The sequence below is a fragment of the Gossypium arboreum genome, chromosome 10, assembly GCF_025698485.1.
Source record: "Gossypium arboreum isolate Shixiya-1 chromosome 10, ASM2569848v2, whole genome shotgun sequence".
Taxonomy (NCBI): Eukaryota; Viridiplantae; Streptophyta; class Magnoliopsida; order Malvales; family Malvaceae; genus Gossypium; species Gossypium arboreum.
The window spans coordinates 34,612,065-34,621,570 of NC_069079.1; the positions used below are offsets into that span (position 1 = coordinate 34,612,065).

Here is a 9,506-nt window from a genome sequence, read left to right on the forward strand (position 1 = left end):
AATACCAAACTCTACCTCCCGAGCAGTGGCAAACCCAGTAATTCTTCTAAAACATCCGGTATTCACAAACCACCCAAGACAGATTCGGGTTTTATTTCTAACTCCTTATCATCAAGTACATACGAAAGGTATGCTTCGCACCTTTTCTTACATATTTCGGGCCAACATTGATGATATTACGCTTGGCAACCCCTTCAAGTCCGTAGAATCAATTCAATCATCTCGTTATTTATGCATCCTTAAATCAATAGTCTTGCTTTTGCAATTCACAACCGCATCATGCACGGTCAACCAATCTAAACCGAGTATAACATCAAATTCGTCAAACGGCAACAAAGATCAAGTCCACGGAAAATAGGAATCTCGAATTACTAGGGGCATTTCTTACACACTTTGTCGACGAGCACGTAACGACCCAAGGGATTTGACACCGAATTACGAACTCAAGAGACTCAATAGGTAAAGTCTTATTGGATGCTAAGGTTTCAGATATATAAGAATGAGTAGAACCAGGTCAATAAAAGCAATCACATTAGTATCAAAGAGAGTGAAAGTACCGGTAATAACATCCGGCGAGGAAGCATCCTCACGCGCGCAGATGGCATAAGCCCTAGCAGAGCGCGAGCCTCGGATCTGGTCGTAGCATCTTTAGATCCTCTCGACCACCACTAGTATTGCCCGTATTTCTAGATGGTCTACCTCGAAATGTGGTAGCGCTTCGGTTTCCCACTCGATCTACATTCTGCTCGCACAACCTCGCAATCTTTAATGAAGTGGTCGATGATCCGCACTTGTAACAGAGCGGTCACGGAATCTACAACTCCCGAATGCCATTTGCCACAATATTGGCACTCCGCTCGTCTCGATGATCATTGCCAACACCGGCGATCAAGTGACTCAGCGTGCCCATAGGGGGTCGATCGCGGTCTCGTCTAGTAAAGCCCAAAGTGTCTCTAGATCGGCCTAAGCCATCTCTAAATTTCTTTGATGATCAGAGGAAGGGCTTCCCAGACCTCTTACGAAACTCCCTTGCTCCCACTTCACTTTCCTTTTCTCCATATCGAGCTCCTCGGCTTTGCACGCCGCTCGACAAGAGCCACAAACTCTCGATTTCCAAAATGCCAACATACAGACTTTATATCATCATTCACCCATCTTTGAAGCGTTTACACATCACGACTTCAAGAAATGCATTCTCGCACGCATCGGCTAAGCCTCACAAACTTTCATTCATAGTCAGAACCGACATGGAACCTTGTTTAAGTTCAAGAAATTCCTTCCGCTTTTGATCCATGAATCTCGATTGATATACTTTTTCCAAACTCGCTTTGGAAAACTCCCAAGTTACTTGCTCTCGGGCACAACAGTAAGTCGAGTACTCCACCAATAGTAGGCGTAATCACGTAGCAAGGAGATAGTACACTTTAGACATTCATCGGGCGTACAAGATAGCTCATCGAAAATCGGATAGTGTTGTCCAACCAAAATTCAGCTTGCTCGGCATCATCGCTATCTCAGTAGCTTTAAATTCAGTAGCCCCATGTTTTCGGATTCTATCAACTGGGGCTTATTCGACCTTATTTGGTCGATTCTCGGAGGCATCGTAGGTGCGGGGTTGTATTAGTCGGAATGGAGGTTGTGGAACAGTCGTGTTAGTTCGAATGTATTGGTTAAACCAATCATTCATCACGCTATAAAAGGCTTGCCTAGCCTCATCATTCGGATTGCTAGCAATAGGTTGAGAGTCTGCCGGCCACCGTCCCTTGTGCGGAGCAGCGCCACACTCTCCACATCATCAGCTATCGCTTTCGGTTGGGATCGGATCCATTACTATAAATAAACACAAATTCAAACGTCAAAATCACCACACTATCAAATAATCACATAAAATGGCATGTATTGCTAGACCCAAACGCATTACGGTAGTCCTAGAATCGACTAAATCGTAGCTCTGATACCAATAAAATTGTAACACCTCGTACCCGAGTCCGTTACCGGAGTCGAACACAAGGTGCACACAAACTTAACTTAATCATTTTCACTGTCCATTTAAAAATTTCTAGACAAGCTAGTTACTGCGTCACTGTCGCCTTAAAAATCATATCTTGAGTTTCAAAACTTTAAAATCAGTTTCGTAAATTTTCCCTGAAACTAAACTCATATGTCCATCTACAGATTTTTTTCTAGAATTTTTGGTTGAGCCAATTAGTACTGTTTATTAGTTAAAGTCTCCCCTATTCCAAGGTTTGACTACACTGACCTTTATGCATTACGAATTGGATATCTTCCGGTACAGGTCTTCAATACTGATGCTGTTTGTTTCCTTAGAAACTAGACTCAAAGAGGAATCTATAAATATATGGCATGACTCCTAATCATCTCTGGTTAATTTACAATGAATTTCCAAATTCGGAACAGGGGATCCAGAAACCGTTCTGGCCCTGTTTCACGAGAACTTTAATATCTCTTAACGTATAACTCATATGACCGTTTTGTTTCTTCCATATGAATGTAGATTCATCAAGGTTCATTTACATAATTTATTCACTATTTAATTCCATTCCTACAAATTTTAGTGATTTTTCAAATGCTCACCACTGCTACTGTCCGTATCTGTTTTCAAGGTAAACTTTACCTATTTCGTGGTTTCCATGGACCAACTAGAGTTTTGTCATACATAGGTCCACATATACTCATATTTAGCCATTCCAATGGCTGATCATTTGCCTAACACTTCCATTCCAGTCCATGCTCACATCATGAAACCATACATATATACATAAACACAAATAGTCTAATGCCATACCCCACTTTTACGAGCCATTTTCGCATGGTCAGTACACACATACATCACAAAACGTATTTGAAAAATAGCAAAGGGTAGTCCTATACATGCCATATCCGGAGTTCAACTAAAAGAATACCAAAAGGGCTTTGATAGTGTGGATGACTTGACTTGATGATCCCGAATCCGATAGCTAACGAGCAAAATCTATAAAACAGAGAAACAGAGAAACGGAGTAAGCAATTTATGCTTAGTAAGTTTGAGCAAGGATTCCAAGACAACAAAAGCATAGCAATCATATAGCTAACGGATAATTTCATATGCATAAATTCTCAATGTCATACTTATTTCACATTCCAACCCCTATATTCATACATAAGGGATCATCTTAGCCAAATACCTAAAGCTCATTACTCGATCGAGCGAATATCATTCAAGGAATCAACTAATTTCAAGCACATACGAACATACCTCATTGCTGGAATTTTTCGAGCGTATTAACTGAAATTTTTACAGCAAGAACGCCGTTCTCGAATCACGTACCTTCGAATTTAACCGGATATAACGACTAGCTCAAATGCCTCCGGACAAACCCGGTTATAGTAACTCGCACGAATGCCTTCGGACTTAACCCGGTTTAGTAACTCGCACAAATGCCTTCGCTTAACCGGATTTATTAACTCGCACGAACGCCTTTGGATCTTAGTCCGGATATGGTCACTTAACACAAAGCCTTCGGACTTAGCCCGGACATCATTCAAATAGCCAAGCACAATTATCAATAAATCATGACACATTCAGATTTCATTCTCATTAGCAAAATTCAAACACAAGTCACTTATCACATTTGCAATTTCGGATCAATAGCCACACACAAAGAGCATGATCTAATCAAATCATAATCTAAGTTCCATTACCCGAGAACTTACCTCGGACGTGGTCGAACGATTTCGACGGCTATTCGACGACTTTTTCCTTCCCCTTATCGGATTTAGCTCCCCTTTGCTCTTGAGCTTAATTTAACAAATAAATTGGTTTTATCATTTGAGCATCGAAAGAGGAATTCAAGGTACTTAGCCCACATATTTTCATTAGACATTAAAGTCACATATGTACGGAAATCATGAATCAACTCAACATATTAGTTAGTACTCTCCTTAGCCGGATTTTTTAAGCCAAGAATAGGCATCAATATGCTTGCCTCTAACCGAATGCATGCACACCATTTCCCCTCATGTGGCCAAATATGCATGTCCATGTTGAGGCCAATTATACACTTAATACCACACAAAAAAAAAACAGCAAACATTTTACTAACTAACGCATTCCATATTATAACTCAATACACATCTATCATTTCCTTCATAACCGAAACATCATCACAAGCAAATATACACCTTGAAATAGTATACATGTCATACCAATACATCATGTGCAAACATATATTCATGTAGGTGCAAGGGCCGAATCTCAAGTTGCTTATATCCAAATATAAACACATATCCAAAGCTCAAATCTTACTGACCATGCAACATGCATGAATCGTACTTATGGATATACCATGGCCGAATACACCACCACACCATACCGTTTCAATTTGGTCATCGTTAAACAAAGAACTTAGTATCTCATTCAAAATGCTAAAAGAAAATCTAAGAGTCCTCAATCCCCATCACATGTATCATTATCAAGCTTGATATTTAGCATGCAATGGCATTAACACCACATCCACTTTGGCGAATATCATTCCATGACATAGCAAAGATTTGAACCATGGGCTAATAAAAACATCAAGCTAGCAACTAAAAACATGCATGAATCCCATGGCACAACCTCAAACATACCTTAATCTTGACACAAGTATGGCCAAACTTCCTCCTAATCCCCTCCAAACCAAGCATGAAGCAAGAACCCTTCCTTCTTCCTTAGAATTTCAGCTCAAAGAAAATGAAAAAAGATGAACAACAATTTTTTCTTCTCTTTGCTCTACTCACGGCAATGGGGAGGGGAGAGCCTTCACACACAATTTTTTTTATTTTTTATTACCCATGCATCTTATTTTATTTCTCCTTACATAATGCACTTACAAAACATGTTTCATGACATGTCTTGCCCATATTTCCTTGTCATGGCGGCCACTAGCTATTAGGGGAAATTTGACATGCAAGTCCATTGTTTTGCATGCATGCTTTAAATTAGTCAGCACACATTTCCCCATCATACTTTCAAAGTTTTCTACTAGGTCCTTTCTAGTGAAATTCACATTTATAACTCTAGATTAAAACATCAAAAATGTCACACATGAGTTAACACATATTATAGGCAATAAAATAAATATTAAATTATTTTTATGCCTCGGTTTTGTGGTCCCGAAACCACATTCCGACTAGGGTCTTTTTAAGGCTATCACAGGTAAAGATCCTCTTGGGGGCTCATAGAAAATCAGAGATAGGGGTGGCACGCCTTAGCGGAGCCGCTCAAGGAAGAGGTCGAGCCTGGGCCCTTCCACTTTTTAGAAGCGGGGACGGCGACTTTGGATTTGCCGCGTGTGTTCGTCATAATAAATCTACAAGAAAGCAATCACATGATTCAATTAGTTGAATCAACGCAATAGGCAAACGAATAAGAAACAAGCAGCCAAGTTCAATTGAATCAAGTAGACGAAATAAGTAGAATGTTAATACTTAGTAGTAAACTAAATAGATGATCACCATATATAAAAGTAAATGAGCAAGTAGGATATGAATAACATCAAAAAGACCATTACCCTAAAGCAAAAATAAATTCAAAATACTGCTAATGGCTAAAACTACATGAAGAATAGACATGGAATTACCAGGACGGAACTGACAAAGGCTCAAGCAAGCTATATGAAACAAAAATATAAACGATACATCAGCAATAGAAGAAAACAGTAATAGAGAAATAGTAACATAAGAAATAAATAATAATAAATAATAAATAATAAATAATGCTAATAAGGAATAATAAGAAAGTAACTAAATAAATAAAGATGAAAAAAAAAGTAATTGACGAGGGGTGATGGTCGGTGTGGTGCGACCGGTCAACAATTGGTCTAGGGAGAGGGGAGGTAGGGAGGGGGTTCGAATGGGACAAGAAAAGAAAGGAAGGGAGCGGGCTGGTGGCCATGCGGGTAGGGGAAAAGGAAGGAGGAAGAAGAGAGAGGAAAAGGGACAAAAAAGGAAAGAAATGGGAGGGGAAAGGAAGAAGAAAAGATGGAGGCTGGATGGGGCTGGGGCGTGCGGTGGTTCATCAGTTGGTGGCTTTAAGGCTGGCTCGTGACGTGGAGAGGGATGCAGGGGGAAGAAGAAGTGGGAAAAGAGAGGGAAGGAAGATGGGGATTTGATTGGAGGAATAGGGTGCAAGAGAGGTTAGAGAGAGGGAAGGCAAGGGGTGGCGCAAATGACAAAGGAATGGGGTGACGGTGGCCGGAATGAGGGAGGGGAATAGGGATGGCGATTAAGGTTTTGGTGAGATTAAAGAAGTCAAACATAAAAAATAAAATAAAATAGGGGCTAGGGTTTTAAACATGACACGATCGTGTAAAAGCCCGTGTTGGGTCACACAGCCGTGTCACACGCCCTTGTAGATTCTGTATAGCCCGTGTACAATTTAAAATTTTAGCCCAATCTTCACACAGCCTTGGACACACCCATGTGTCCAGGCTGTGTGGTTCACACCGCCATGTCACATGACCGTGTTCAATGTTGTTCGCTTCTCCCACGCTCGTGTGGCCTCCTACACAGCCGTATGTCCAAACACACGGCCATGTGCCTCGCCCATGTTACTCTCTGACTTGTTTTGAATTTAAAAAAATTAAGCTCTAGTTTTCAAACGACTTAGGACATGCCTGTGTGTCCAGGCTGTGTGGGGTACATGGCTATATCACACGACCGTGGAACCTATTATCGCGCCCATGTTAAGTCACACGGCCTAGGACATGGCCGTATGTCCAGGCCGTGTGGGTTACATGGCTATATCGCACAACCGTGGAACCTATTATCGCGCCCATGTTAAGTCACACGGCCTAGGACACGCCCGTGTGTCCAGGCTGTGTGGGTCAAAAACCTGCATAATATGAAGTAAAAATGAGAAAAGTAGCAGTGTTAGTACTCGGGTTGCCTCTCGAGAAGTACTCATTTAGATTCTAGGCTTGACTTACCTTTCATTCACTTGGTCATGGTGGATCACGAAGTCGAGACTCCTCTTTTTCGCTGTCAATTCGTTTATTTAAATAAGGTTTAAGTCGAGTATTGTTTACCTTAAAAGTGCCGAAATGAGAATGAGTTACCTCGACTGTACCGTATGGAAAGACATTGAGTACCGTAAAAGGAGTTGCTCCATTTTCGTTAAGTTCTGAAGTGAAAATTTGAGGGTCAGTTTCATTTAATAACACCTAGTCCCTTACCTTGAATTGGTTCGTCTCATCTTTATGCTCGTCATGGTTTTCTTTTGATACATTGTGTATTTTTGGTTTCTCCTTGACATGTGTCCGTCATTCTCTAGTTCATCGATCTGAAGCCTTCGTTCTTCATGAACTGTTCTAATGTTGTCGCATGAACTAGAATGTGGCTCATTTGTGCTTCTCAAAAAATTTTCGTGCAAAAAGGATTGAACCACATGATTAGCCTTATTGTCAAGATTTAGAAAATCACATTCATCACTCGATGTCTTAACCGAATCACGAGCCTGAAGAGTAATTGTTTCATCACCTACACGAAGCGTTAGTTCACCAGTACCAACATCTATGATAGTTCTAGCAGTTGCTAAAAAGGGGTGTCTTAAAATTAAAGGGACATCACTATCCTCATCTATGTCTAGGACAACAAAGTCAACTGGAATATGAATTTATCAATTTTTACTAGTACATCTTCAACAATCCCCTAGGAAATCTAATGGTTTTATCTGCTAATTGAATGCTTATCCTAGTTTGTTTGGGTTTCCTAAGATCTAGCTGTTTAAACATTTTGTAAGGCATGACATTAATACTTGCCCCTAAATCAGCTAAAGCATTATTAACAGCTAAACTACCAATTAAACAAGGAATAGTAAAACTCCTTAGATCTTTTAATTTACTGGGTATTTATTCTAAAAAATGGCCGAGCAAACTTCATTCAACTCTACATGTGACGAATCATCTAACTTCTATTTGTTTGCCAGAAGCTCCTTTAAAATTTAACTAAGTTGGGCATCTGCGAAAGAGCTTCAATAAATGGTAAGTTAATATGTAATTTTTTTTAAAAGGTTAAGAAATTTACCAAGTTGTTCATCTATATGGTCTTTCTTTGTCGCGTTGGGGTATGGTACACAAGGTGTAAGTTCTTTACCCACCGATTTTTGTTTACTCTGGTTTTCATCCACCTTATCTTTACTTACCACGCTTTCTTACCTTGGTTCTGGTTTGGACTCAACTAACCCTTCTTCATATCAAACAGTAATCGCATTGAGCTGCTCTCTTGGGTTAGTCTCGATACTGTTAAGCAAGCTACCTTGTGGTCTTTCTGAGATCAGCTTAGCAAGTTGACCTATTTGATTCTCGAGCCTTGAATTGACACTTGTTGATTTTTAAACACTGTTTCGGTGTTTTGGAAACGTGTTTTTGACACCGAGATAAATTTCGTCAACATCTCCTCAAGATTCGGTTTCTTTTCCTACTGGTAAGGTGGTTGAAAGCCTGGACGGGGTTGTGGTCTTTGATTGCCTTGACCACCCCAAGAGAAGTGGGGATGGTTCCTCCAACCTGCATTGTAAGTATTACTATATGGGTTATTCTGAAGTCTATAATTATTACCCATATAGTTTACTTGTTCGTTCGTAGTGTTAGGGTCATAGGCTAGGCATTTTAGATTATTCATTCCTCATTCACTTGTGTCACACTGCATCACCAGGTGTACCTGAATAGAAACACATAAACCATCAATCTTTTTATTTAAGAGCTCTACCAGGTTTGATAACATGGTGACCGTGTTGAAGTTGAAAACACCAGCGGCTTTTTTCGGCTTTGTCCTCATGACTTGCCACTGATAATTATTTAGTGAAATCTCTTCAATAAACTCATAAGCCTCCTCAGGTGTTTTGTTATTTAGGGTACTACCGGTGGCTACATCAATTAGTTGTCTAGTTGAGGGGTTTAAACTATTGTAGAAAGTCTCAACCTGTAACCATATGAGTAACCTATGGTGAGGACACCTTCTCAATAAATCCTTGTACCTCTCTCATACATTGTATAGGGTTTCTAAGTCCATTTGCACAAAGGAAGAGATATCATTCTTCAACTTTGCTGCCTTGGCCAGCGGAAAGTATTTCAATAGAAACTTTTCAGTCATTTGCTCCCATGTAGTGACGGACCCTCATGGTAGAGATTTCAACCATAGTTTAGCTTTATTCCTCAATGAGAAGGGAAATAACCGAAGGTAAATGGCATCATCAGAAACGGCATTAATTTTGAAAGTATCACAGTACTCCAGAAAGTTAGCCAAATGAGTTTTTGGATCCTCATCTTGCAAACCATCGAACTGAATAAACTGTTGGATCATCTGAATGGTGTTCGGCTTCAGTTCGAAGTTATTTGCAGCAATATCAGGTCTCACAATACTCAATTTAGCCCTCGCTAAACTAGGCTTGGCATAGTTGTACATAGTACAAGGAGCAGGATTCTGATTTACAAGATTCGCGACAACCACAGGAAGTAGCGGATTAT

The 9,506-nt window shown here is 40.1% G+C and overlaps 1 non-coding gene across 1 annotated transcript; it reads left to right on the forward strand.

Annotated features, from left to right (window-relative positions):
• The first annotated feature begins 8,977 nt into the window (after window positions 1-8,977).
• On the forward strand, window positions 8,978-9,084 carry LOC128282700 (small nucleolar RNA R71). Its single transcript, XR_008273054.1, has one exon. It is a non-coding gene; the product is annotated as a small nucleolar RNA R71 (small nucleolar RNA).
• Window positions 9,085-9,506: the final 422 nt, after the last annotated feature.